At 42.0% G+C, this 25,438-nt stretch overlaps 1 protein-coding gene across 1 annotated transcript in view; it reads right to left on the bottom strand.

Moving 5' to 3' along the window:
* FIGNL2 (fidgetin like 2) overlaps nt 1–14,756 on the bottom strand; it is a 49,128-nt gene extending 34,372 nt beyond the window's left edge. The window contains exon 1 of the mRNA XM_036758737.1: nt 14,653–14,756. The gene's annotated coding sequence lies outside the window, so the exon portion shown is untranslated. The remainder of the gene's footprint in view (nt 1–14,652) is intronic.
* Between the last annotated feature and the right edge of the window lie 10,682 nt (nt 14,757–25,438).

The following is a 25,438-nucleotide window of genomic DNA, read 5'->3' as shown; positions in this document are numbered from 1 at the left end:
ATTTTCTTAACCAGCGCTTTTGTGAAATCAACTCTGTGTACAAAATCTTTTTGGTATTTTCTATTGTAAGAAAGATAAAATTCCTTATTCTGGCATTCCAGCCCCTCCACAATGTGGATCCAAATTCCTTTCCCAGCCTTATCTCAAATTATTCTCCTTTGTATTCAAGAGGAACTAGACCTAATAGTGGATAGTTACACTTGGAGTCAGGAAAATCTAAGCTCAAATCTTGCCTCAGATACTTAGTAGCTATTTGACTTCGGGGAAAGTCACTTCACCTGTCTGTGACTCAGTTTCTTCATCTGTAAAATGAGGAAGCTGGACTCAGTAGCCTCTAAGACTGCTTCCAGTTCTAAACTTATGATCCTACCATGTGCTCTGAATCCCAGTCAAGCTAGACTGCTCTCTTCCTGTCCGTTGTTCTCAACCAAGTTCCCTCCTCTCTATTCCTTTGCTCATAACCATCCATCATGCCTTGAATGGACTTAAGCATTATCTTCATCTGCTAAAGTCTCTCCCTTAACTTCATGGCCCAACTCAGGTACCAACCTCATCCAGGTTCCTTCTCTGACTCTCCCCATGGCAAAGAGATCCATCCTTAAAATTTCTCAGAGCATTCTATCAGACACCCTCCCTTGTATTTATCATGTTCTATGTTGCATCCTAGCTATTTATGTCTATGACTTCTCCCTTTTTTCTCCCTTCACTGCGGTAAGTTCCTTGAGAACAGGATCTGTGTCATGGATGGCTGCATTTTGCCAATATCACCAGCATCTAACAGTGCCTTATACACTATAGGAGTTACTGTTTGTTGAACTGAACAACAGAGACAAGATCAAGTAAATATTATGCAAGCTGGATCAATCCCTGCTGAGTCAACTGAGTAGAAGGAGGGACCAGGGTCCAGGGAGATTAATCTGAGATTTCCTCAATGACATGACTGGGATAGAACTTTGAAGAAAAGGAAGTACTTAGCACCAGAGACCCCAAAATGTGTTTTTTTTAAAAAATCACCAGAATAAGAACCATCCAAGCTTCATTTCAGAAATGGGATCCTTCTAACCTAAAGCATGCTTTGGGATTGCTAATGAGCCAGCAACAAGTATGTTGAACCAACTTGACTCCACCCAACACCCCTTGAATTGCATCAAACATTAGAAAAAATTTGTAAACTCCTAGCTTCTCTCCATAATTATTATCCTTGTCATGTGACCTTGGATGAGTCTCTTCTCCCCTCTGGGAAACTCCATTTCCTCATTTGTAAAATGAAGGAGTTGGACTGGATTAGAGGTGTCAAAAACAGAGATTACAGCCCAACCACATTAAAATGTAGTTAAGAAATATTTAACCAAATAAATAAAAACAGAATATAGATGATACAAATAATATATGGTTTTCTAAGTCAATATGCCACAGGGATCCTTATGTAAGCAAATAATGGCCCTCATTTCTATTTTCGTTCGATACCACTGGACTAGATGTCCTAAAACTTCTCAGAATGTTCCAGAGCTTCTGATCCTTGTTGCTGCTGTAATTCAGTCCATGTGGACTCCCACTGACCTGCTGCTTAACAGACTGACCTTAGATGAGGTGAAAGAATGGTATTCTGGGAAAGAAGGTACCCATCCTCCCTGGCTACAGAGAAGAGAGAGTATTCTGGGACTGGAAGTCCCAGAGTGCATGCCTTGGTGAGAGGACTTCAAGCAGCTTCTTCTGTTTTGGAAAGGGAGTAGAAACACTCCCAGTAATAAACACTCCCAGTGATCCCAGCTTGACATTCAATAGCCTTCCATAATCTGTCTCCAGCCCACTCTGAAGCTTCTCTTATTGCGCTCTCTCCTACGTGCTACATCTCAGCCAAACGAGACCACTAAGCTCTTCCTGGCTTTTGCCAAACCACCCCTCTTCCAGAATTCCCCAAAGACTGGGACCAGCTCCCTTTTCATCCCTAACTGTTGATATCATTCTTTTCCGGCATGGTACAATTCAGGTGCTTCCTCCCAAATAAAGGCAGCCAAGAAGGAAGGATTCTGAAGAGTGGTCTGGGATGCATCTTCTCTTTATCTGACATTCCTTCTGCTTTGTTTCATGCTTAGTTGTGTACCCATAGAATTACTCTCCCTTCCCCCACCCCTCCAACCCCAAAAAGCACACCCCTAGAGGATAGTCTCCATTTTCTCCCATCTATTTTTGCTTAGGTATCATCAGCCTTCCACAAAACGCCTATGCATAGTAGGTGCTTTAAAAATGTTTACTGAAACATGGTGTGATGATCAACTATGATACACTTAGTTCTTCTCAGCAATACAATGATCCAAGACAATTCTAATAGACTCGTGATAGAAAACGCTAACCATATCCAGAGAAAAAAAAACCATGATTCTGAATGCAGAGTGAAGCATACTATTTTCACTTTTTTATTTTTTGTTTTTTCTTTCTCATGGTTTTTCCCTTTGGTTCTGATTCTTCTTTCACAACATGACTAATGTGGAAATATGTTTAATATGATTGTACATGTATGACCTATATCAGATAGTTTGCTGTCTTGGGGAAGGGGGAGGGAGGGAGAAAAATTTGGAACTCAAAATCTTACAAGAATGAATGTTGAAAACTATCTTTACATATAATTAAAAAAATACTATTAAGGAAAAATGTTTGCTGAATTTGAATGAAGCTGTTGGGGGGAGGGCAGGGAAGAGCTTTCTGGCTTTACAAAAAGCTTACATTTTATAGTCCCTATATTGGAAAATCTCATTGGATGATCAATATTGCCAAACTCCTCAGCTTGGCATTTAAGGCCCTGATAATTTGGGTCCAATCTACCTTTCCAGATCTCTTTCAAGTTCCTCCCCACAACTAGCCTAGTTATTCCCTAAACTCCACATTCCATTTACTGAGTCCTTGAATTCCCAGGGGCCATCTGACCATGCCTGGAATGCAGGCCTTTGGTATCTGTGCCTCTTAAAATTATCTTCCTTCAAGGCCAACCTTGAATCTTTCCCTAATAGCCCTCCCCTCCCCTCCCCTCCACCCCTGTTTTGAGTGTTCTCTTTTCTCAAATCTCTTTGTATTTTATTATTTGTGTGTATGTTGCAACCCCACAGTCAAATAATAATAATTACCACAAAACAGGAAGTAGAGTGGGAGGTGAAAGACTGAAAAGGGTTGAGGGACCAATTGTGGTATCCTGAATGGAATGGAATATGATTATGCTGTAAAAGACGAGGGGAAAGATGATGTCAGAGAGACATGGAAAGACTGGTATGAACTGATGCTGAGTGAACTGAGCAGAACCAGAAAAACATTTTATACTATTAGTATTATAAATACATACTTATACATAAATATAGTATAAATCAGTGTTATAAAAATGAATAATTCTGAAAGACTTAAGAATTTTGATCACCCACATGACCAACCATGTCTCCAGAGGAAAGAAGAATGTTATTCACCTAACGAATGAGAGATGATGACCAATATGCCATATAAGAAGTGCATTTTGGGGTGTGGCAGATGAGTGACTATGTTTTGCTTAATATGATACTCTCTTTCATACTCTCTCTGTCTCTCCTTTCTTCTCTTTCTCTCTCTTCTCTCTTCTCTTTCTCTTCCCTTTCCTTCTCTCTCCTCTCTCTCCCCCCAAAAAAGAATGTTGATCATTTAAAAAAGTAATTTTAAAATGTTTTGAAAAGAAAGCATAATGGCTCTTGAGTTAGTGGATTTGGGTTCAAATTTCATCTTAGATGTTTACTACATCAGGGTAGGGCCTCAGGTGAAGGGCCAGGGACAGCCCTTCCAGCTCTATGTCTATGATTCCTCACCACCACCACCAGGGGAGAAAATTGTAACTCAAAGAGATGAGATAACTAGTCCAAGGTAATGTGCTCAAGTATTAAGAGGTAGATTTTGAACCAGATGCAAACCTTCCACCACCTTCTGCTCAATTTGTAAAGCACAGGAATTGTGTGTGTGTGTGTGTGTGTGTGTGTGTGTGTGTGTGTGTGTGTGTGTGTGTGTTTATCTTTGTGTCCCCAGCAAACACAAAGTAGGGGGTTTAATAAATATTTATTTAAATGAATTTATATTAATGAGGGAGGGGGAAGGGGGAAGAACTCTAACTTGCTGCAGTGAAGGGACCTAGATTGGAGTCCCTACTGTCTAAAGAGTTGTGAGACCCTGAGCAAGTCATTTTTCACTCCTGTGAGCCTCAGAGCTTCATCTACAAAACTAAGACGATTCCACTGTCTATCCCATAGGGTTATTTGGGAATTAAGAGCTACAGGATAACAATGTTTTAGGAAAGCCATTGGTTAATAGGATACCTTCCCTCTCCTACAGGCTCTGGGCCCCTTCCCCTTAGTTTCCCCTAGGAATTGCAAATATGTTTGAATATTGGCCTGGACCCAGCCTGCAGCCAGGGAGTTGCAGAAACAAAAAGATCCTATGGAGCACTCCAAAGCGACAAAGAAAGTACTCTGAGATCAGTGCTGGTTCTAGATACTCCAGGATGTGACTCCTCGTTTCCTTGCGTTCATGCCACCCTCAGCCTAATCCTTATGAGCAGTAATGAGGTTATCACACTCCTCCTCCAAATTCCGAAGTGTCCAAATTAGTTAAATTATCTTTGGCCAAAGATCTCTTCTTCCCAGAAGGTATCTGAGTTGCCAGCTCCTTCCCATATATTACACGGCTTGTCACTGTGCACAGGAAGTCCTCTCCAACCCCCATCCCCCACATTACACAGGACCATAGACTTAGAGCTGGAAGAGACCTTAAAATATTTAACAGATGAGGAAATTCAGCCGCAAAGAGTATAAGTGACTGTCCCTGGAACAAGCAGCTAGCAAATATATGAGGCAAAGGCTTGAACTCGGGTCTTCAAAAATCCAATTCTAGTGCCCCATGCATTAAACTAAACTATGCTGCATCTCGTACCTGGCCAAATGCCAATCCTTTGTTACCCCCTCCATCTACCTTTCCCCCTCCCACTCAGGAACTGCTAAACAGACCTGAGATACCTACATCCACGACAAATTTGTTACCGAACCTCAACAGGGTCCTCAATGCAGCTAAATAGTCCTTTGGCTCCTCCCTAATTAATTCTCTATCCCACTCCTCATGCAGGCTATTACAAACCTTCCTCCACTCTCTCAGCTGAGGACTCCACCTCCATCAATCAACTCCTGGCATTTTCACTGGCCGTCCCCCATGCCTGGAATGCTCTCCAACCTCCTGGTTTCCCTGCTTCCTTCAAAAGTCCCAGTTAAAATTCTGTTTTCTACATCTTGGCCTGCCTTAATTCTGGTGTTGATTATATCTAATATATCTTGTTTGTACACAGTTGTTTACATGTTGTCTCCCCGACTAAGAATGTGAGCCCCGTGACAACAGGGACTGGCTTTTGCCACTGAGCTCAGCACGGTGTCAGATACACAGGAGGTACTTAATAAATGTTTATTTCTTGTTATACTTTACCCAGAAAATGTAAACTGTATGCCACAACCTCCCTCTTTTCTCTTCTTCATCTCAAAACTTGTAGACCTCATCCCTCACTCTCTCCTCCTTTACTCTGCTCTCTGATAATTAGGTGTTCTTTCTCTTTGATACAGGGGAGAAGGAAATACTATATAGACTCTATTATGTGACCGGCACTGAACTAAGGACTTTAGGAAAGTGATCTCATTTGGCCTGATGATCTGATTTGATACATGTGACCTTGATCTCATTCCCTCTTGTATTCTCCAGGAGATCCCTCCCTTAATCATCCCTTCTCTCCAGTCATGTCTCTTTCTATCTAGTTTCCTTCAATACTACCCAATGTCTCCCTCATCCTTAAGAAAAACTAAAAACCTTTCCTAAGCCCAACTATTCCCTCAAGCTATCATCCTGTACCTCTCCTCTTTCTCAGTCAAATTTCTTGAAAAAAGCTGTCAACATTTATTTCCTCCTTTCCTGCCTCAAATTCACTTCTCAGCTTTTCGAAAACTGACTTCTGACCTGATCACTCAACTAAAACTGCTCTTTCCAAAGTTTTCAGTGATCTCTCAACTGCCAACTCTGACAGTCTTTTACAATATCTTACTTTCTTCAAGAGACAGTTCAAGCAGCACCTTCTACAAGAGGTCTTTACTAAGCCCTCCAACTTCTAGTGCCCTTGCTTCCTTGCATTTATTTTGTACTTTTTCTGCATGTACTTAATGTGCATATTTTATATAGAGTTAGGTACCACCAGTCACTCCCATAGAGACTATACTGTTACCGTAGCTTTAAAAGACTTTGGAATTTTGTAGAATAACAGTTTAAACTCAAATTGAAAAGTCAGTGATGAGTGAAAGTTTTAACTTTGACTTATGAGGAGTCTGTGACAGTCTTAACTGTTATTTTTAAAGGCACAGAGTTTTAATCATCATCAATGGAGAGACAAAAAGATTGTCATTCTGAAGACAGCCTCTGTTTGAGGCTGGAAAGACTCTGAAGATGGAGAGAAAAAGAAACTTGATTCCCTGAGGGAAGTAAATTTAGCTCTTTTTGTGAGTAAATGAGAAAAGCCTTCTTGAGGGACTTTGGATGTAATCTTGGGAAATCATGGATGGCCTGTGTTTCACAAGTGAGAAGTCAAGGGCAATAGAGATGGCTAGAAGTGACTGGCTATAATCTTCACAGCTAAAACACTGTAAATGATTTGTCTCTGTGTTAATATTCATTACAATGTTAATAAATTGTCACTGGTGTTTAGTTAAACCTAGGAGAGTAGAGGTTTGAGATATAGTGAGAGGTGAGCAACATCTTATAGGAAAAGAGATTTTCCTAGTTTATTAAATACGTAATATTTAATAAACTGGGTTTGAAGCTCAAAGCTAATTGACAAATCTGCCTGGGTTCCGGCTCCCTCTAGGAATATGGGTTAAGGCTAATTTTTCCCTAAGAGGTGTCAAAGGCTAGGACTTGATTAGCTGGGGCTGGGGTGGGGGGAGGTTGCTGGAGAGGGGCAAAGGCTCAAGCTGTGTCCTTGGATACAGGTTCTGGAGAGCCTCTGGCTGTATTGCTGTGGCTTCCTGGTCACCCAGGAGCATAAAAAGTCCCATCTTCATGGGATGAGGGGGGGGGGGGCGGGTCTTTTAGACTTGGTGGATTCCCAAGACCATGTGAATCACCACACTAGGCCTTGATGACCTGACATGTTTCCATATGGAAATGAAAGGGGCCTGTGTCTATGTGGGCTGTTACTGTATTGCTGTTAAATATCCTTTCTATGTTAGGCCTAAGTAAATCTCCCTTTATTAACTGTGCAATGTCCTCACTTTGATCCAACTTCAAACCTGAACTAACAAGGTAATGGATTGAATCAGTCCTACCCTTAATAACTCTAAACTTCCTGCAGTAATTTGTAGATCATTAAGTAAATGCGAACCAATTTTTAAAATTTTGAATTTCATGTGCAACAGAGATGGCTTATGGGAGACTTCTGAACTTCTGAAGGAAGCAGGGAAACCAGGAAATCAGACAAGACTTGTCATACATACAGATGCTAATCCTGGAAAGCTTAGGAGCGGTCTTACACCAAGAGGGATATCTTTGGAAATCATTTGCCTTCACCAGCAGAGGTAAGGAAACTAAGGCACCGAGAGGATAAGTTACTTTCTCAGGGAAAAATAGCCAGTAAATACATGAGGCAAGACTTGAACTCAGGTTTTCCTGAATCCAAGTCCACTGTCCTATGCACCAAACCATGTGCTCATGCACTAAATCACCTAGTGACGGTCAGACTAGCTGTTCTGTACACAAGTTGGAAATCTTCTTGGAAGTGGACTCCCCTCCCTTCACCACCACCACCCACCCCCAGAGCCAACATGGATTATGCTCCAACCAAGACCATGAAGAAGGCGGCATGGGTCATCTTAGAAAAGTACTACACCTGTCTGGGCAACAACTTCCACACCAACAAGTGCCTGTTGCCATCATCCTTGGCCAGAAGCTCTGCAACAAGACATGTTACATACACATCTGATGAAGTGGGTCCAGACAGGCCCTGTGGGAGGTATCTCTATCAAACTGTTAGAAGAAGAAAGAGAAAGGAGGGATAACTATGTTCTTAAGGTCTTAGCTTTGGATCAGGAGCTCACTGAAATGAACCCTGATACCAAAGAAATGTCGAAACTCCTGGACTTTGGAAGTTTGTCCAGCTTGCAAGTTACCCAGCCTACTGTTGGAATAAACTCCAAAACAACCAAAAGGAGGTGATTAATACTTACTTTGGACTTCTTTCCATCAAACGTGGGAAACCCTCCCCTCAAAAAATGAAGTGAACTGTCACTGAAAAATTCAAATATTATGTATATGGAGCTAAATACCAAATGTAAATTGACAAATATCTACTGATACATTCTGACTAGTAGCAAGGTAGTTGCTGTTCACCAGAGAATGGTGGCAACAACGGCCAATTTTGAACTCAGAATATGCTACCAGCCCAAGAAAACTAATGTGGATATTGCTGTTCTGTCTTGAAGGCCACGTGACACAAAAACCACAGTAATTTCTAAGGAGGAAATGAAAGCTAGATATAATACCTAGGGAGTTGGGTCACGACCAAATGTTAGTGGATCTGGGAGTCTACAACTTCCACTATACAGAATGCCAGCAGATCACGTGAGCCTTGCTTCATTAAACCAACCCCTATCTGTCTCGGCTGTCTGTGGATGACTAGAGGAGAGAATGGATGGGTGATGATGGACTGTGAGAAGTAATACAAGCTAAGAAGTTAAGGCCTTGAGTGCCAGTCCACAGAAACGATACCATTGGTGCAATGATGGCAGAAGTTGAAGTTGTACAAAGATTGTCACTGTTACCACACATGGGACACAAGGAAGTAGTTGGTGCTATACAGAGTCATGTTATAGCCATGAAGGGAACAAGTATTTATCGAGTGCCTACTATGCACCAGCATTGTGCTATGCCCTTTACAAATATTATTTCATTTAAAAGCTCTACACAGTAATTTTGGTTATGGGGGTTAAGAGAGGACTCAGATTTTATTGGCCCAAGATAGTTGACTGCAAAGAAAAGTATTACCAAGTCATGTAGCATGTCTGTAGAACATAAGCACCAGCAAACCTTTGGAATTTGTCTGTACTGAATTTATCACCAGAAGGAGATAGGAAGAACATAAGCCATATTTTAGTACTGACTGATCATTTCACTAGATATGCAAAGGCATATCCAAGAAGAAACCAAAAAGCTTTCATAGTTGCTAAAGAATATCTTTCAGTGTATGGGAGAAATATCCTTCAGTGTATGGATTCACTACCAGGATTCACTTTGACCAAGGAGAGTTTTTGAAATCAAGTTATTTAAAGAAATGCTAGCTTTGGCAGGTGACTGAGAATTGTACATTGACACCCTCAAGGAGACCCACAACCTGAAGGTTTCAATCAGATGTTAATGGACATATTGAGAACATCTTGAAGGCTGAACAAAAAGTTCAGTGGGGTCAACATGTATTTTTAGTTCATTAGTACAACTTCATTAGAAATTATACCATAGGTTTTATAACATATTTCCTCATGTCTGGCCATGAATTGTATACACCTACTGACATGGTCTGGAGTTTCAGAAATTGAAACAGATAAAATCATTCGCAAACAATACTTATCTCAGTGGACAGAAGCTGAAGAAATTTTACCAAGTAGCTATGACCTCAGCTTAAAAGAATTCTTTCGGAAATAAACAAAGGTACGATGTCCAAGTTTGTTATCAAGAACTACGACAGGTGACAGGGCTTTACTGAGAAACCTTGGAATTCAAGGAACCCACCACAAATAGGACATGCAGAGATGTCCAACCCTTTCAAATTGCTGAGAGACTGGCTAATTTGCCTGCGTGTAGAATAACACTAGAAAGTAGTAGAAGTTCTACAAAATACAATTAATTTAAACCATTTATTGCCTATTTTAGAGTCAGCTGGACTCCCTGCGAATCTCGAAGAAAGTAAGGATGAGCGACTAAGAGGTGTTTGAGGAGGGACTGTCCATGAATTATAACTAGATTTTCTGAGTTAGAAAACAGCTCAGAGAGGTATGCTTCCAGTGAGCTTGACACCATATCCAGACATAACCTTGGTTTGGACTAAGGAGATTTGGACAAAGCAGTTTACACAAAGTAGGGGTAGAGAGGATAGACAGTCACTTCCCTGACTAAAACTTCATTTATAGAGAGCTCTAAGATGGAGGGTTAGAGGAAAGAGAACCAATGTAAAAAGTTTAAATATAAGGAAAGGTAGTATATAAGTTCAGGTATCGATACAGAAAGGTAAGTAGATCACAAAAGAACCATCACCATTTGACTTCCATCTAACATAAACTTATAATGTTATAGAAACAGGAGAAGTAGATAGTAATGGAGTCAGATGTAGTTCCTGTTGATGAATTATATACAGTGTTATGTGTACAGTGTTATGAATGTATTCTTGTGGTAACTATTAGTATTAAAATTACTAGTATGTCATTTAAAGTAGCATTTAATTATTAATTATTATTAATGGTATTATACTGTTTTTATCTGAAACAACTTATCAAGTGGTGCTTTGCATTATACAATACTTGAATCATATGTGCCTGATATTAATGGGTATTTGACACATACACCAAATGATTTTTCAGGAGACTAAAAAAGTTTTGACCATGTGGAGAATATAACACTAGCTCCAATAGTCTTTCACAAAGACAATAGCTACTGTTTCTGTATCTTTAACGGGTATTGGAATCTTGGAACAGTGATAATTGAACTCTGATTCCTTGAGAAGTCAGTGGTGAGTATGTAAGTTTTAACTTTGGACCATAAAGACTATGAAGAAATGAAGAGTTTTAAGTATCATCTATGAAGAGACTGAGTTTTAACTGTCATCTGTAGAGAGATTAAGCTTTAGCTATCATCTCTGAGGAGTCACCAAGACTGTCATTCTGAAGCTACCTGTCATACCTGGAGAGAGACTGAAAGAACGGAGAGAAAGTATTGTAAAATAAATAAGAAGAGGGACTCTTAAAATACTTTGGATTTTCTTGGGGCAGAATGGCAAAACTGTGATCCAGAAGTGAAGTCAAGAATAACAGCAATGGTTAAGAAATAACTCTAGCTATGAATTTCCTCATAGCTAAAACGTTGTAAATAATTATGTCTTTGTGTTATTTTTGGTTACATTGTTAATAAATTACATAATTGGCAACTGACATTTATTTAAGCTGCACAGTGTAGGGGTTTGAGACATTGAGAGATAAGCAACGGCTTATGAGAAAATAAGTTTCTCTAGTTTATTAAATAAAAATGCTTGGCATTGGAACTCAGAACTGGTTGCTTAATTAATGAAGCTGGGATTTTCATAACTGATACAGAAATGTACAAATATGCCCCCCAGTTACCTTAGAATGCAAGAGAATGAGAATGACTAAGGTAACAAGTCAAGTGGGAGGTACAGTAATGGCCACTCTGTATAGGCTATACATGAGTGTGACTGATCTTAAAACCCAGTTACACAAAAACGTACATGTTGTCTCCTCCTTGAAAGCTGGGAATTACTTCATTTGTATTTTCATCACTTAGCACAGTGCCTGCCAGAGAGTGAGTGCTTAATAAATGCTTGCTTGATTGCCTGACATGTAGGAAGAGCACTGGATATGAGGCAAGATAGATAGATAGATAGATAGATAGATAGCTTTTAATCCTGATTCCAACACTTGCTATCTCTGTGATCTCTGAGTCTCAGTTTCCCCATAAGCAAAACAAGGATAATATTACTTGCACTGCCTTCCTCAAAGAGTTGTGAAGAAATGTCTGGCAAAACTTAAAGCACCATGTTATATGTTACTGTTATCATATAGAGTGTCACCTAGTCTAATAAAATTCCATCTCCTAGTGATAATTCATGACTCATAAACCAGGCCATCAAGTCCCCGCTTACAAGGCCCCACATTCTAGGCAGGGGCACACATATCAGTAACTCCAGATCCCTGCTCCACCCCCACACCACTCTCAACCTCTCTCTAACTGGCCTGGCATCATGGAGATTTGGTCTGTCTCACTGGAGAGGGGGTCGGGAAAAGGTATCTGACCCTGCCTCACATATAATAGCAAGGCAGAGCTAAATGCATAGGAAATAACTCCTGAGGTGGAGCATATGGAAGCTGTCATTGAGGTTTCTGGGAAACACTTGACATTTGAGGGGAAAGCACCATTTTTCTGTCTCTTTTCTTCCCTGTCCTTTCCAGTGGACACGGGATATTATTGGTAGAGTAGCTCCTAAGGAACACGGAGTCGCACTTTCTGTAAGAGGAAAAGATTCTTTTCTAGGAGAGTTCCCTGCCTCTCTAATTCAGACCCCCAGGAGGGCCACTAGGACCAGTTCATCTCTAGTCTCCAGTGGAGATTTCATTCACCAGTAGTTTTCATTCAGAATCTCTGGCAGCTATCTTTCCTTCCTTTCCCCTTCCTCCCCCCAACAGGGAATTACTTCTGTAGGTCCCCCCCTCTAGCCACAGGAAACTGTAACTAATTGGGTCCTGAAGCTCTGGCCTTCTAGCTCCTGTCCCCCAACCCTTCCTCATCTGTAGTAAAGGTTTTGGGGATAGCGAGCAAGGAGAGAGGCAGGGGTCAGGTACAGGCATGTAGGAATTCACATCTGAGAATATTTTTTCCTAGAGCTGGGAGGGAAATTTTAACAGGAGTCCACCCTGTAGCCACCAGCCTCTGCGCCTTGTGCTCAACCCTCCTCCCCCTCCCTATCAACCTCCTCCCTCCTTCCCTCCCGGCACTGGTCTTGGGACAAGGCAGCCCCTCCAGTCCTTGCCTGGGACAACAGCCCCTTGCCCAGCCACTGGCCACCGGCCACAGCAAAACACAACACAAACATTCTTCCGTCCTCTATTCTCCTCCAAATTAGGTCTCTATGGAGACAGGCACAGGCAGCCTGACAGCCCCACAGCCTAATCCTGATTTAGTGACCATCCCTTTAACAGCCCACCCACCCCAGCAGCCTGGGCCCAGCTTCCCTCAGGCCCTCCCCTTCCTCTCCTCTCCTCTCCTTTTCTCTTCTCTTCTCTCATTTCCCAAGCCTTCTCCTTAGCTAGGTGGAGAGGATAAGGATCCTGAAAAATCCTAAAAGTGGGGTCCAGGATTCAAGGCAAGGGGTACCCTCAGGAGTAAAGGATTTTCTGCCCTTTGGCCAGATGGGGGTGGGGTGGAGACGAAGTGACCTTTCTGATCAAAACTGATCCATGTAAAATGAGGGGGTTGGACTACATGACCTCCAAGGCCCAATAATAATAGTTCCCCTTCTCATAGCACTTTACCTATATTAGGTCATTTCACCCTCACAGCTGTGACATGAGTGCAATTTTTCCAATGAGGAAACTGAGTTGCCCAGGGTCACAGAGCTAGTATGCGAAGTTAGATACAAATCGAGGGCCTTCGGCCTCCAAGTACAGCTCCCTAACTACTGTTCCCTCCTGCTTCCTCGACCAAGAGTCAAAGGACTTGGGTTTTGAAATTTGCCTCCGCGGTGCATTAACTTGGCGAATCACCTCCCTCTCTTCTGGAACTCATTTTTCTCATGAAAGGCTCTGGTTAGTAGATTATTTCTAGGGTGCTTTTGAAACCTAACTTCTGATGCCTTCCATGTCTACTGTTTGGTGGCTTTGAAGTAGTCACCTCCAGGGCTCAAATCTAGAGGACGAGCTCCGGGGGAGCCGAAAAGATCTCGAGGGTTCTCCTGGCATGTCATTGGGTGTCCAGAGAAACCCTAGGAGTCTCAGAGAGCCTGGGTCTGAGCGAAAAAAGACGGATCTTCTGCCCTTATTATAAATACCCTGCTCCCTCTGGAGCCTGGAGTCTGGGGCCAGGAGGGAGGAAATGAACTGCAAAGAATCGGCAGCCTCCAAATGTCCGACGGGCACCAGGCAGGAGCCAGGAGGGGTTAGGGCGTCATTTAGGCAGTGGGGGCAGGGATGGACTGTGCCGGATAGTGCCTGCCTTATTCTCCTGTCACTTGGGGAGGGGGTCAATTGAGAACCTATCCTGCTCCGACTTCTCCCAGCCTACGTTACTGTTCCCCACACCCCCCCCCCACACACACATACACACACACACACACACACACACACACACACAGAGGCCTCTGGACAAAGACCTGACCAGGGTGGGAGGGGCCAGAGGCCCGGCCTCTCAGCTCCTAGAGCCCCGGCGGCTCCTTCTGACCCACGACCCCAAAGATCCTAGCCGGTCCGGCGGCCTCCAACCCTTGGCAGGCTCCTCCCCAGAGCCAGCTGCAAGGCAACGGTGCAGCCGCGGACCCTACTCGGAAGGGGAAGCGACCGGTGGCGTCCCGGCGTGGGGACCGCCTTCCTCCGAGTAGGTGACCCTGGGCTTCCAAGCACTAGCACTGGCCTTCTTTGCCCTCCCGACCCCAGGTCCCGTCTTGGCCGAGCAGTTCAGCCCTACCCCACCCACCCCAACCCAGCCCCGCCAATGTCCCGCTCTCGGACAATGCTTCCGGACTCTCAGCCTCGGCCGATCACCCACTCCTCGCCTGCTGCCCTTGCCCCTTGCCCCCGCCTCAATCTGGCCCCGACCCCGGCCCGCAGCCCCCCGCCCCCGGCCCGCTCGTACCTCGGCATCCCGGCCCCAGTTCTAGGTGAGTCTGCGAGGGCCGGGGGGGCGTCCGGTACCGGGGCCGGGCCGGGAGCAGAGGCGCGGGCCAGGGACTGCGGGCGGGACCGGGGGGGCGGCGGCAGCGGCGGCCGCGACGCTGACCATCCTGGGGACGCTGCTGCCGCTGCCGCTACCGCGGCTGGGAGCGGGACTGGGCAGTGGGGGTGGCCGGACAAGGGGCGGCCCTGGCTCCCCAAGCGGGCAGGACCCCCCTCCCCCGCCCATCCCCCGCCTCCTCCCCTCCCCGGCTACCTCGGTTCCCGCCCCTTTCCCCGCCCCCTCCCCTTACCTTTACCCCTCCCTCCCTCCCCCAAGTCCTTCGAACCCTTTGCCCTCCTTCCTTTCCCTCTCCCCTCGCTTCCCTGCACTCTTTCCCTTCCCCCTTCTCTCCGCCCTCTCTGCTCCCTCCCCTTAGTCTCTTCTTCCTTTCCGAACCTCCTTTCTTCTCTCCTTTCCTAACCTCTATCCCCCACCCCCACCTCCCTAGGGCTCTCCCAGTCCTTCCCCCTTCCCTCCCTCCCCCCTCCTTCTCCTCTAAGATAAATTAGCCCCGAGGAAAGCGGGGAAGAAGGCGAGTGGCCAATGGTGCGTGTAGAGTTGTCCTGGCTTCTCTCTCCAGGAGCGCCCCAGCGGCGTCCCTTTTCCTCTCTCCCCTCCCCCTTCCCATCTGGGGCCTTCGGAGCAAGAGATTGGGGGACAACGAAGGGGAGAGTTGGAGAAAGCTCAGGAAAGTAAGGGGGACCTTTAAATAGGAACGAACTGAGGGGAAAAGGCCAAGGAACAGATGAGGGGTGACCCCTATACACAGGACTAGGCAGAAGTGGGTAGGGTGTGGCTGATCCGAGGCCACTGGGTTTCCCCCATGGACCTCCTGTCCAAGGCCTGCTGGGATCTGGGCAGGCTCCCTGGGGTGGAGTGGGGGCAAAGGGTCAGGTGATGAAATAGAAATCTGACACCCCATTCCACCCCAAAGCACTCCCTCTGTACCGTAACCCAACGTGAGCAAATGAAACTATTTTCTACGAAAAAGCGAATATTCTTCCCCCGATTAGTATCCTTTAGTCATTCAATAAATATTAATGCTAACATGATAATAATAGCTTACATTTGTATTCCATTTTGTGGTTCCACAGCCCTTTTGCATATGTATATGTATAATATATATCACTTGGCTCTCACAACTAACGCTGGATTTTTTTACCCCCATTTTACAGATGAAGAAACTGAGGGAGAGGAAGGTCAAGTGACATGCCTGGCAGAGGTCACACAGTTGGCAAGTAGGGGAGCATCCTGGTCTTAGAACTCCAGCTCCAGTGTTCTTTCCACTAAACAGGGAAGCAAAATGAACAAGCTTGAAACTAAATAGCGATACAGTAGGAGATGTCATGAGGCAGTAAATGCCTTGAGCAGGAATGGAAGTAAATGGTGAGTTCCTAGGATCATTGTTAGGCTGAGATGGTCAAGGAAGGCTTCATGGAGAAGGGTGTAACCTCCTAACCAGCCTCCTGACCAAAAGGCTTCTAACCAGTCTTCTGCTTAAGACTGAAAAGTATCTTACAGATCATTTAGCTCAAGGCCCTCAGTTTGGGGGGTGGGGGTGGGGATGAGTGTGGGGAGACTATGAGAAGGTCTACAACTGTTTTCATCAGCCTGAGAACTCCTGGTGTAAAAGCTCTCCCCACAGATGTAGATCAGCAGCCTATACTGACATTAGAAAATTCTCTTGGACATAGTAAGGCCCGAGATCACCCAGTATGTTTTTCCTGACTCTCTGTCAACAACTCCATGCTGCCTCTCTCCTTTTACAGATGAGAAAACAGGTCCAAAGAGGTTAGGTGACTTGCCCAAGGTCACACAGATATAGCTCTGGTCACAGTCACTCACTCTTCTGCTCAGAAATCAGCAAGATTTCCCTTTTGTCTCCTAGGTAAAGTTCAAACCCAGCCTTTCTTTGAAGGCCCTTGGCACAATCTTATTATTTCAGTAGGTGGAGTAATCATCCACATACTCCAAGTTGCAGCCAAACTGAGCTGGATTTAAAAAAAAAATGTGAAAATTTATCTCTGTACTCTGCCTAGAATGCCTAGTAAATTCTTACTTAAAGCCCACCTCAAATGCCATTTTCTGCATGAAACCTGGACTGACCTTCTCCCCAGCCCCTCCAGCCTTCACTACTATACCTCCCATAGAATTCTGTTTGCTCCTCTCTAATACACATGTTACCATGTCATATTTATTTTACATGTCACATCCTTCACTAGACTATAAGCTCTCTAAAGGCAAGGATGTACCATGTCTAAACTTTCTATCCCCTTAGCCCTGCTCAAGATAGGTACTTAATGTTATATTTATTTGATTGCTTTGAATGCCATGTACACAGTAGGGATTTAATACATGCTCATGGAATTAAATTGAATTACTGTATGTCTCAGAGTCCAGTTTGGTTAATCATCTGACAGAGAAGTCAAATGTCTAGAGTTTCAGGGTGCTCATGGAAAAGCCCCATGAGCCTCCAAAGTTAGAGCATCCCTATTCCAACCATGCATTCAGTTAGGTAATATAATCCTCACCCAAAAATCCTGCAGAACTCCCCAAAACATCCTGATTGCTCTTGGCTGGGAGTTCTCTTTCCCCTCTCCCATTTGCCTAACAGTACTATAGACAGATAGGAAAAATAATCACCCCTTTTAAGGCTCTCTTCCAACCTTTTTCCTCTTTTACTCTCTCCCTATTTCTTCACCATCTTGTATCATTCCTCCCTCTTCTCTTACCTACTCTCTTCCTTCCCCAACTTTTCTCTTTCCTTTTTACCTCCCTCTTTCCCTTCTTCTCTCTCCCATTCCTTCCTTTCCTTCCCTACTAATTCAAATACCTTTTTACCTTTTATACACACTACCTGAGCCAGGTGGATTTCATTGTATCTTCTTTACATTCACAGAAACAGGCCATTACAGTTTTCTGCCTGATGAAAGAGAGCACATTCTCCAACAGGCACATACTAATACAGTCACATATAATAACTATAATTGACGTAGTGCTTTAGGGTTTGACAGTTACTTAACCTGTATTGTCTCATTTGATCTCAGGCATAAACACATAGATGCCGAAACATGAACACTGAACCAGAATAGGCAAATATACTCATAGAGTGCTAGACTGTCTAATCTCATTTGAGCTCAGTTCAAAGGCTCTCCTTGTCTGTGTTCGATATGTGCAAATGCACGTGGGAAAATGCACCCATAAATGTAAGACATCATCATCCTTTGGTCCATTGCTTTGGACTCGATCTACAGCATGATCAAAAGTCACAACATGGACTCAAAACCTGTACAAAGTACGTACTTGCCATGTGCTCTCCGTACTGGTCCATTTCCCTAGACCCCTTACCGTGGCCACCTTTGTTTCTCCAAGTTGTCCCTTGAGATGGGCAGGCAGAGGCTGAGGCTAAAGCTGCCCCTGCCCCCTCTCATCAGATGATTAAGGGTCATTTGCTCTAGGATTGGGTATTTGTCAGCCAGGGAGGCTGGGATGATGTATTAACAGGGATTTAATGAGCTCGGGGCTGGAGGAGCTACACTTCATTTCCTGACTATTCAGCCAGGATAGGATGGTGGATGGTGTCGGGGAGGGGGCGCGGGTGGGAAGGATTCAGATCCCCGCCTCCCACTCTATTACTGCCCCCTCTTGCCCCAAGGACCAAGCATTTCTACAAGAAGGGCCAATGCACTCTGCATGTTAGGAGTATTGGGGCTCTGTTACAGATTGTTGTCATAGAAGAAACTTTTGAGTCTGAAGATTCCAAGTCAGCGCTAAGAGCTTCAGTTACCTCTTCTGTAAAATGGCGGGGGGGGGGGGGGGATCCCTTCCACCTTTAACAGTCAATGAGCCTAAGAATTGGCTCATTCGTCTTCCTCCAAAGAGAATCCCACTCATCCAGCCCAGTGAAAGAGATGGCACAGGCTCCCTTGGTCATCCTTTACAATCCCCCACTGGGAAGTTCTTTCTTGGGTGGAACTTTCTCTTGTGCCCTTATTGAAAATGAGGAGAGGCTGGTCACTTTGGGCCATGGTGGATCAGTCTTTCATTCAGTTCAGGTCAATAGGCATTTATTAAGTGTCCACTATTTGCAAAGTACTGAGCCAGGCCCTGGGAATACAAGACTAAAGAAACTTATGGACAAAAGATCAGTAGAGTTAGAGCAGAAAACTACTTAAGAATTCACCTAATCCTATCTTCTCCTTTCATAGTTAAAGCAAAAGGGCCTACAGACAGAGGTTAACTGACTATTTAAGCTTCCCAAAAGTATATTGGGGGTGGGGTATGACATTTATACAAATAATTAAACACAGGGTAATTTGGAGAGGGCAGCTAGGTGGCCCAGTAGATACAGCCCTGGCCTTGCAGAGGTTCCCAAAGTGGGGAAAGGAGGTGCTGGAACCATTCAGGGGGCTGGGTAGTAACCTCAGGTGCAATTGGAGGGTGTTGAATAAAAATAAAGGGGTGGTGGAAGCATAAGGAAAGAAGATAAGAAAATTTTGAAAACACATTTGTACATTTCATCTTTTCTGTAAACAGAGTTAAAGTCATAGTGATTACATTAATTCCAAATAAACACACAAAATGCAAATTATAACCAGTCAATGATCAAGTCTGCTGACAGGTATTAACAAGCAAGTGTTGGTAGGCTAGCCTGTAGGGCATTGTTAGGAAGTCCAGCATGCATGGGCAGGAATATGTGTGTGTAACAACTTGTTTAAAATACAATACTATAAGGTCACATGATGCAATACTGTGTCATCAAAATTTCAATGCAGGAAAAAACCCACAAATTTATGATAGACTATTAAATTTAAGGTGCATCATTTAAAAATATATATTTTATATTTTTTGAAATAATACAATAAAACAAACCATCAAGGGATTAAAGAAAGTAGATTTCCAGGGGGGCACTGAGTAATTTTTTTAAGGGGGCAGGAGGCCAAATAAGTTTGGGAACCTCTTTAGAGTCAGGAAGACTCATCTTCCTGAGTTCAAATCTAACCTCAGATACTTCCTAGCTGTGTGACCATGGACAAGTCACTTAGCCCTGTTTGCCTCAATTTCATCATCTTTAAAATGAGCTGGCGAAGGAAATTACAAAACACTCCAGTATCTGCCAAGAGAGTCAGACGTGACTGAAAAATGACTGAATCTGAAATGTGGAGAAGGGTGGGGAGGGAGGAGTCATAAATTTAAAGACATAATCTTACAATATGGTGGAAAGCACACTGAATTTGCAGTCAGAGGATCTGGGTTCGGATACTGCCTCTCATGTTTGCCACCTGTGTGATGCTGGACAAGTCACTTAACCCCTTTGGAATTCACTTTCCTCATATTCAAAATGAGGAAGTTAGCCTAAATCAGTGGTTCTCAAACTCTTTGGTCTCAGGACCCGTTTATACTCTTAAAATTCTCGAGGACCCCACCCCAAGAGCTTTTGTTTATGTGGGTAATATCTATCACTAGTTATCATATCAGAAATTAACACTGATAAAAACTATAAAATATTAATTCATTTAAAATAATAACAAATCCATTATGTTAAAATAGTATTTTAATGGAAAATAACTATATTTTCCAAAAACAAAAAAAAATCAGCAAGAAGAGTGGCATTGCTTCACGTATTTTCCCAAATCTCTTTAATGTCTAGCTTGATGGAAGACTGCTGGATTTTCCTGTTAGCTTCTGCATTCAATCCGTTGTGATAGGTTGTTGTATGTATGAAATGTATGAAGAATCTGGCCTCACACATATAGGCAGTTAGAAAAGAGAGGAGTATTTTAATAGACAGATAGCATCTTAGTACTATTTTAAAAATAGTTTTGACTTCATGGACTCAATGAAAGGTGGGGGGGACTTTCAGGGGTCCACAGACCATACCTGGAGGACCCATGGTTGAGATGATCCAGAAGGTACCTTCTGACTTTAAATCCTATGATATTTCTTTACCTACATTTGGATACTTCAGAAATATGTAGGGTCATAAAAGATCTGTAGGGTGATAAAGATTGCAGCTCCTCTGTGTCTTAATAGATGTTTTCATAAATTACTGTGGATAAAAGAATGATTAACTAGTGGCCAACCCTGGAATGATCAATGCCACCAAAGACAGGTAGGCTGGTTCCCAGGCGCCAACATAGTCAGTTGCCAGGTTCTTATTTAGAACCTTTTCAAAAAACCTTTAAAGGCCCAGGGTAATCTATAGAGTATAGCTTTAGTAAGTAATAGCAGATATTTATGGAAATTTAAAGTTTGCAAAGCACTTTACATAGGTTATTTCATTTGATTCTCACAACAGCCTTGCGACATTATTGGATATTATTATATTCCTTACTTTATAGATGAGGAAACTAAGACTGAGAAAGATTAAGTGATCATGCACCTAGTAAGTGTCTGAAATAGGGTTTGAACCCAGGTCTTCCTGACTCTAAGTCCAGTAGGGAGTAGAAGAGGGAGGTATCTCATTCTGTTGTTGTTGGTCATCCTTCATTCTTGAAGAGGACCGGTAACATCATGAGGGTGATGTCTTGCCTTGCCCATGAATTCATTATGCCCATAAATGAAGGGGGAGGAAAAGACAGAGCCAGAGAGACAGAGACAGATAGAGTTCTTTGGGGAAGCAGAAGTAATTACCTAGGAGATTCTTCCCTGACAAATCTTAGAGATTGGTGAAATTTAGGAAAAGGACAGGAAAGAGGGGGAAGACTGGAATAAGAAGCAAGTGCTAGGCCTGGTGAGGGTGCCTCTTCCTATGTCGCAGCCTTTAGGCATTGATAGAACATTTGCCTCATTGTCTTTCTTCCCCATCTGACTGGGTGAAAATCCAGCCAATCCATCTAGCAGTTTGGAGTCCCTATTATGTGTTATGGGAGCATAGATTTAGAGGTAGCAGAGACCTTAAAGGAAATCTAGTCCAATTCCTTTTTTTAATAAATGGGGAAACTGAGGCCCAGAGCAGTCACATAGGTAGTAGGCAGTTGAGTTGGGATTTGAATCTAGGTCTTCTGACTCCTGGATCAGTGCTTTCCCTATAATACCATACTAATTCCAATTCAATTGAAATTCCCTCATCTGAGAGTTCCATGCCTAATGAAATCACAGGTCTAGTCCCCATCATTATTACCTTTTATTTCTTGGTCATGCATCCATTTGAAGATTAGTGTGGTATGTTATGTGAGAGATTGATCAAAACCTAATTTCAATCAATGACCATTTTTCCTCAGGAGTTTTTGTCACATAGTGAGTCTTTGCCCCAGTAGTTGGTGTCCTGGAGTTTATTGAACACTACACTATTCTGGTTGCTTTTGAGCCTTGTGTACTTAATCTGTTCCATAGACCAACTTTTTTTTTTTAAACCAGTACAAAATAGTTGTAGTAATTACTACTTTATAGTATAGATTGAGATTTGGGATTGCTCAACCTCTTTCCTTTTCATATTTTTCCCCATTATTTCCCTTGAGATTCTTGATCTTTTGTTCCTCAAGATGAATTTTTCCACTATTTTTCATTAATGAATTTTTCATTATTTTCATTACTTTTCATTATCTCATTATTTCATTAAAGTAACCCTTTGGTTGTTTGGTTGATATGGCACTGAATCTGTAAATCAATTGTATTGTAATTTTTTATTATATTGGCACATCCTACTTATAAGCATTTAACATATAATTATTTAAATCTGTATTTGTATAAAGCATTTTGTGGTTATATTGATATATTTGTTCTGTGTGTCTTGGTAGGTATACTTTAAGATATTTTCTACTTTTTGTTGGTTTTTTTGAAGGAACATTTTCTTCTATTTCTTGCTTCTGAGTTTTGTTGGCATGTATAGTACATATACATTGTATGTATATATATATGTATATGTATATATATGTATATATATATATATATAGAAAGGCTGATGATTTTTATAGGTTTATCTTCTATCCTGCTATTTTGCTGAAATTATTAACTGTTTTAATTACCTTGTAGTGGAAACTCTAGCATTCTCTTAAACCATTCTATCATCTGCAAAAGAGATATTTTGTTTCTTCTTTGCCTATGATTATCTCAATTTCTTTTTCTTGTTTATTTGTTATATATTATCTAGAATTTCTAGGAAATAATAGTGGGGTCAAGGGATGACCCCAGTATTCTTTCCTAGAAATGCTTTTATTGGAAACATACATATAATATTCCTACATTACAAAAAAAGTTAGCTCTACATAGATACTATTTAACAGATTAAAGAAAAGTCCACTTATTTCTATGCATTTTAATGTTTTTATCATAAACAGATGTTACATTTTGTCAAAATCTTTTTAAAAATTTATTGATCTAATCACATGGTTTTTTTAATCATTTTTGTTATTAATATGGCCTATTATGTTTATAGTTTTCCCAATACTGAAGCACTTCTGCATCCCTGGTATAAATCTAATTTGTCCATAGTATATAATCTTTTAAATACGTTGTTATAACTTCTTTGCTAGTATTTTATTTAATTTTTTGCTTTCATATTCATTAGAGGTGATGATCTATAGTTTTCTTTCTCTGTTTTATCTCTCCCTAGCTTGGGTATTAGGATATTTGTCTTTTAGAATTTAGAAAGATTCTTTCTTTCCTTATTTTTGCAAACAATTAACTTATTATTGGAAGTAATTTTCTTTGAGTGTTTACTAAAATTCATTTGTAAATCTCTTTGATCTTATAGGGTTTTTTCTTTGAAAGTTCTTTAATGACTTGCTCAATTTTGTTTTCTGAGATTAAATTACTTTAAAACTCTTTTTCTTATTGTATTAATTTTAGCATTTTATATTTTGTAAATATCTATCCCTTTCATTTATTTTGTCATTAGTGTTGACATGTAATTGGGCAAAATAGTTTCCAATAAAATTTGTTTTATTTCTTCTTCATTTGTTGTGAATTTTCCTTTTTCCTTTTTGTTACAGAAATTTAGTTTTCCTACTTTTTTATCAGATTAGCAAAATGTTCATCAGTTATTAGTCAGATCACTCCTAATTTTATTTATTTGTGCAATATTCTTTCTAATTTGTAATTTTGTTTACCTCACTTTTTGGTTTTCAGAATTTCCATTTTTGGGTTTCATTGAGGTTGTTATTCATTTCTTTTCTAGTATTTTTTAGTTGCCTACCAAATTCATTCATCTATGCTCTTTTGTTAATCAAAGTGTTTGGAGATCTGAATTTTCCCTGAGGGACTGCTTTAACTTCATCCCCAAAGTTTTGTTATGTGGCCTCATTGTGTCTCATTCATTGCTCTGTGTCATGTTCTTTTCAGGTATTTGCTGGGGCATAAGTGGGAGAATTGGTCTTCTCTAGGACCTTTCATGACCCAGAAGTGCTCAATTGCCAGATCTTGATTCTACTACAGCAACATATTTCCCATCTATCCTCTTCATTTCACTCACAAGACTCCTAACCCATTAGCTCCTTCCTGAACTATGGAGACTCTCTGCTTAGCCTCTCTAAGCCATTCTCCATACAGCAGACACAATCATCTTTTTAAAGTATATATCTGACGTTGTCACTGTCTAGATCAAGAGACCTTTCAGTGACTTCCTATTGCTTCTAAATAAAATTCCAATCATCATCAAAAGCCCTCCATGATTATCTCTAGCCTATCTTTCCAGACTTATTACACATTTATTCCTCTCATACACTTCACTTTTCAGACAAAGTGGTCTGCTTGCTCTTTTTTATGCACAGCATTCCATTTCCCACCTCCTAATTGATCTCTGTGGGTACAGTCTCTTCTCCTCCAGCCCATCTTTCATATAGTTGCCAAATTACCATTACTAAAGTGCGAGTCTAGACATATCCCTCCTCTCTTCAAGAAACTTCAGTGGCTCTCTATTTCCTTCAAATTAAAATGTGCTCTTCTGTTTGAAATTTAAATCCCTTTAGGGATACGTCTCCAGTCATCTTGATCTATATCTAAACACTGGACCCAGATGGTCCAGAGGAGAAAGTGAGACTGGTGACTTTGCACAGCCTTCCCTCACTTAAATCCAATTCACCTGCAAGTCATGGCATCACCTTGCTGATGTCATGGTCCTCTTCGAAAAGGAAGGACAAACATCATCAATCATCAAAGCCCTTTACAATCTGGCTCCTACCTGTTTCTAGGCTGATTATATGTTACACATTCTTCTTCTTCATGCATCCTAAGCTCTATACAAACTGGCCTGCTAGCCATTGCCCATGCAATATTCCATCTCCCGCTTCCAGGCCTTTGTACAGGCTATTTCCTCTTGCCTGGAGTATTCTCCCTCTTCATCTATGCCTCTCAAAACTACTAGCTCCCTCCAAGGCTCCGCCACCTTTTTCAGGAAGCTCTTTCTGATTCCAGTAGTTGTCAGTTTACTCTCCCTCTTTAAATTATCCCCTTTATACCCACCCAGTGTATACATTGTCTCTCCGCAGTAGAATGTAAGTTCCTTGAAGGCAGGGACCATTTTTCATTTTGTTTTTGTATCTCTGGAACCTTGCAGAATCAACAGTAGGCACTTAATAAATGCTTGTTAAAATAGAGCACTCTTCCATAAGGGAAAAGAATACAATCAGAATGGTAAAGGTGGAAGGAAGGGGTTGGAATCACAGGCTGTTTTCCCTCCCAATATCATTCATTCTTTCATTTCACAAACATTCATTCCAAAAATAAACCTCAACATTTAGGGCACTGTAGGGGATGCAGAGACTGA

This window comes from Trichosurus vulpecula, chromosome 5 (assembly GCF_011100635.1).
Source record: "Trichosurus vulpecula isolate mTriVul1 chromosome 5, mTriVul1.pri, whole genome shotgun sequence".
In the NCBI taxonomy this organism is placed as follows: Eukaryota; Metazoa; Chordata; class Mammalia; order Diprotodontia; family Phalangeridae; genus Trichosurus; species Trichosurus vulpecula.
The sequence above is the reverse complement of the archived record's forward strand: the minus strand, read 5'-3'. Positions and strand labels throughout refer to the sequence as shown.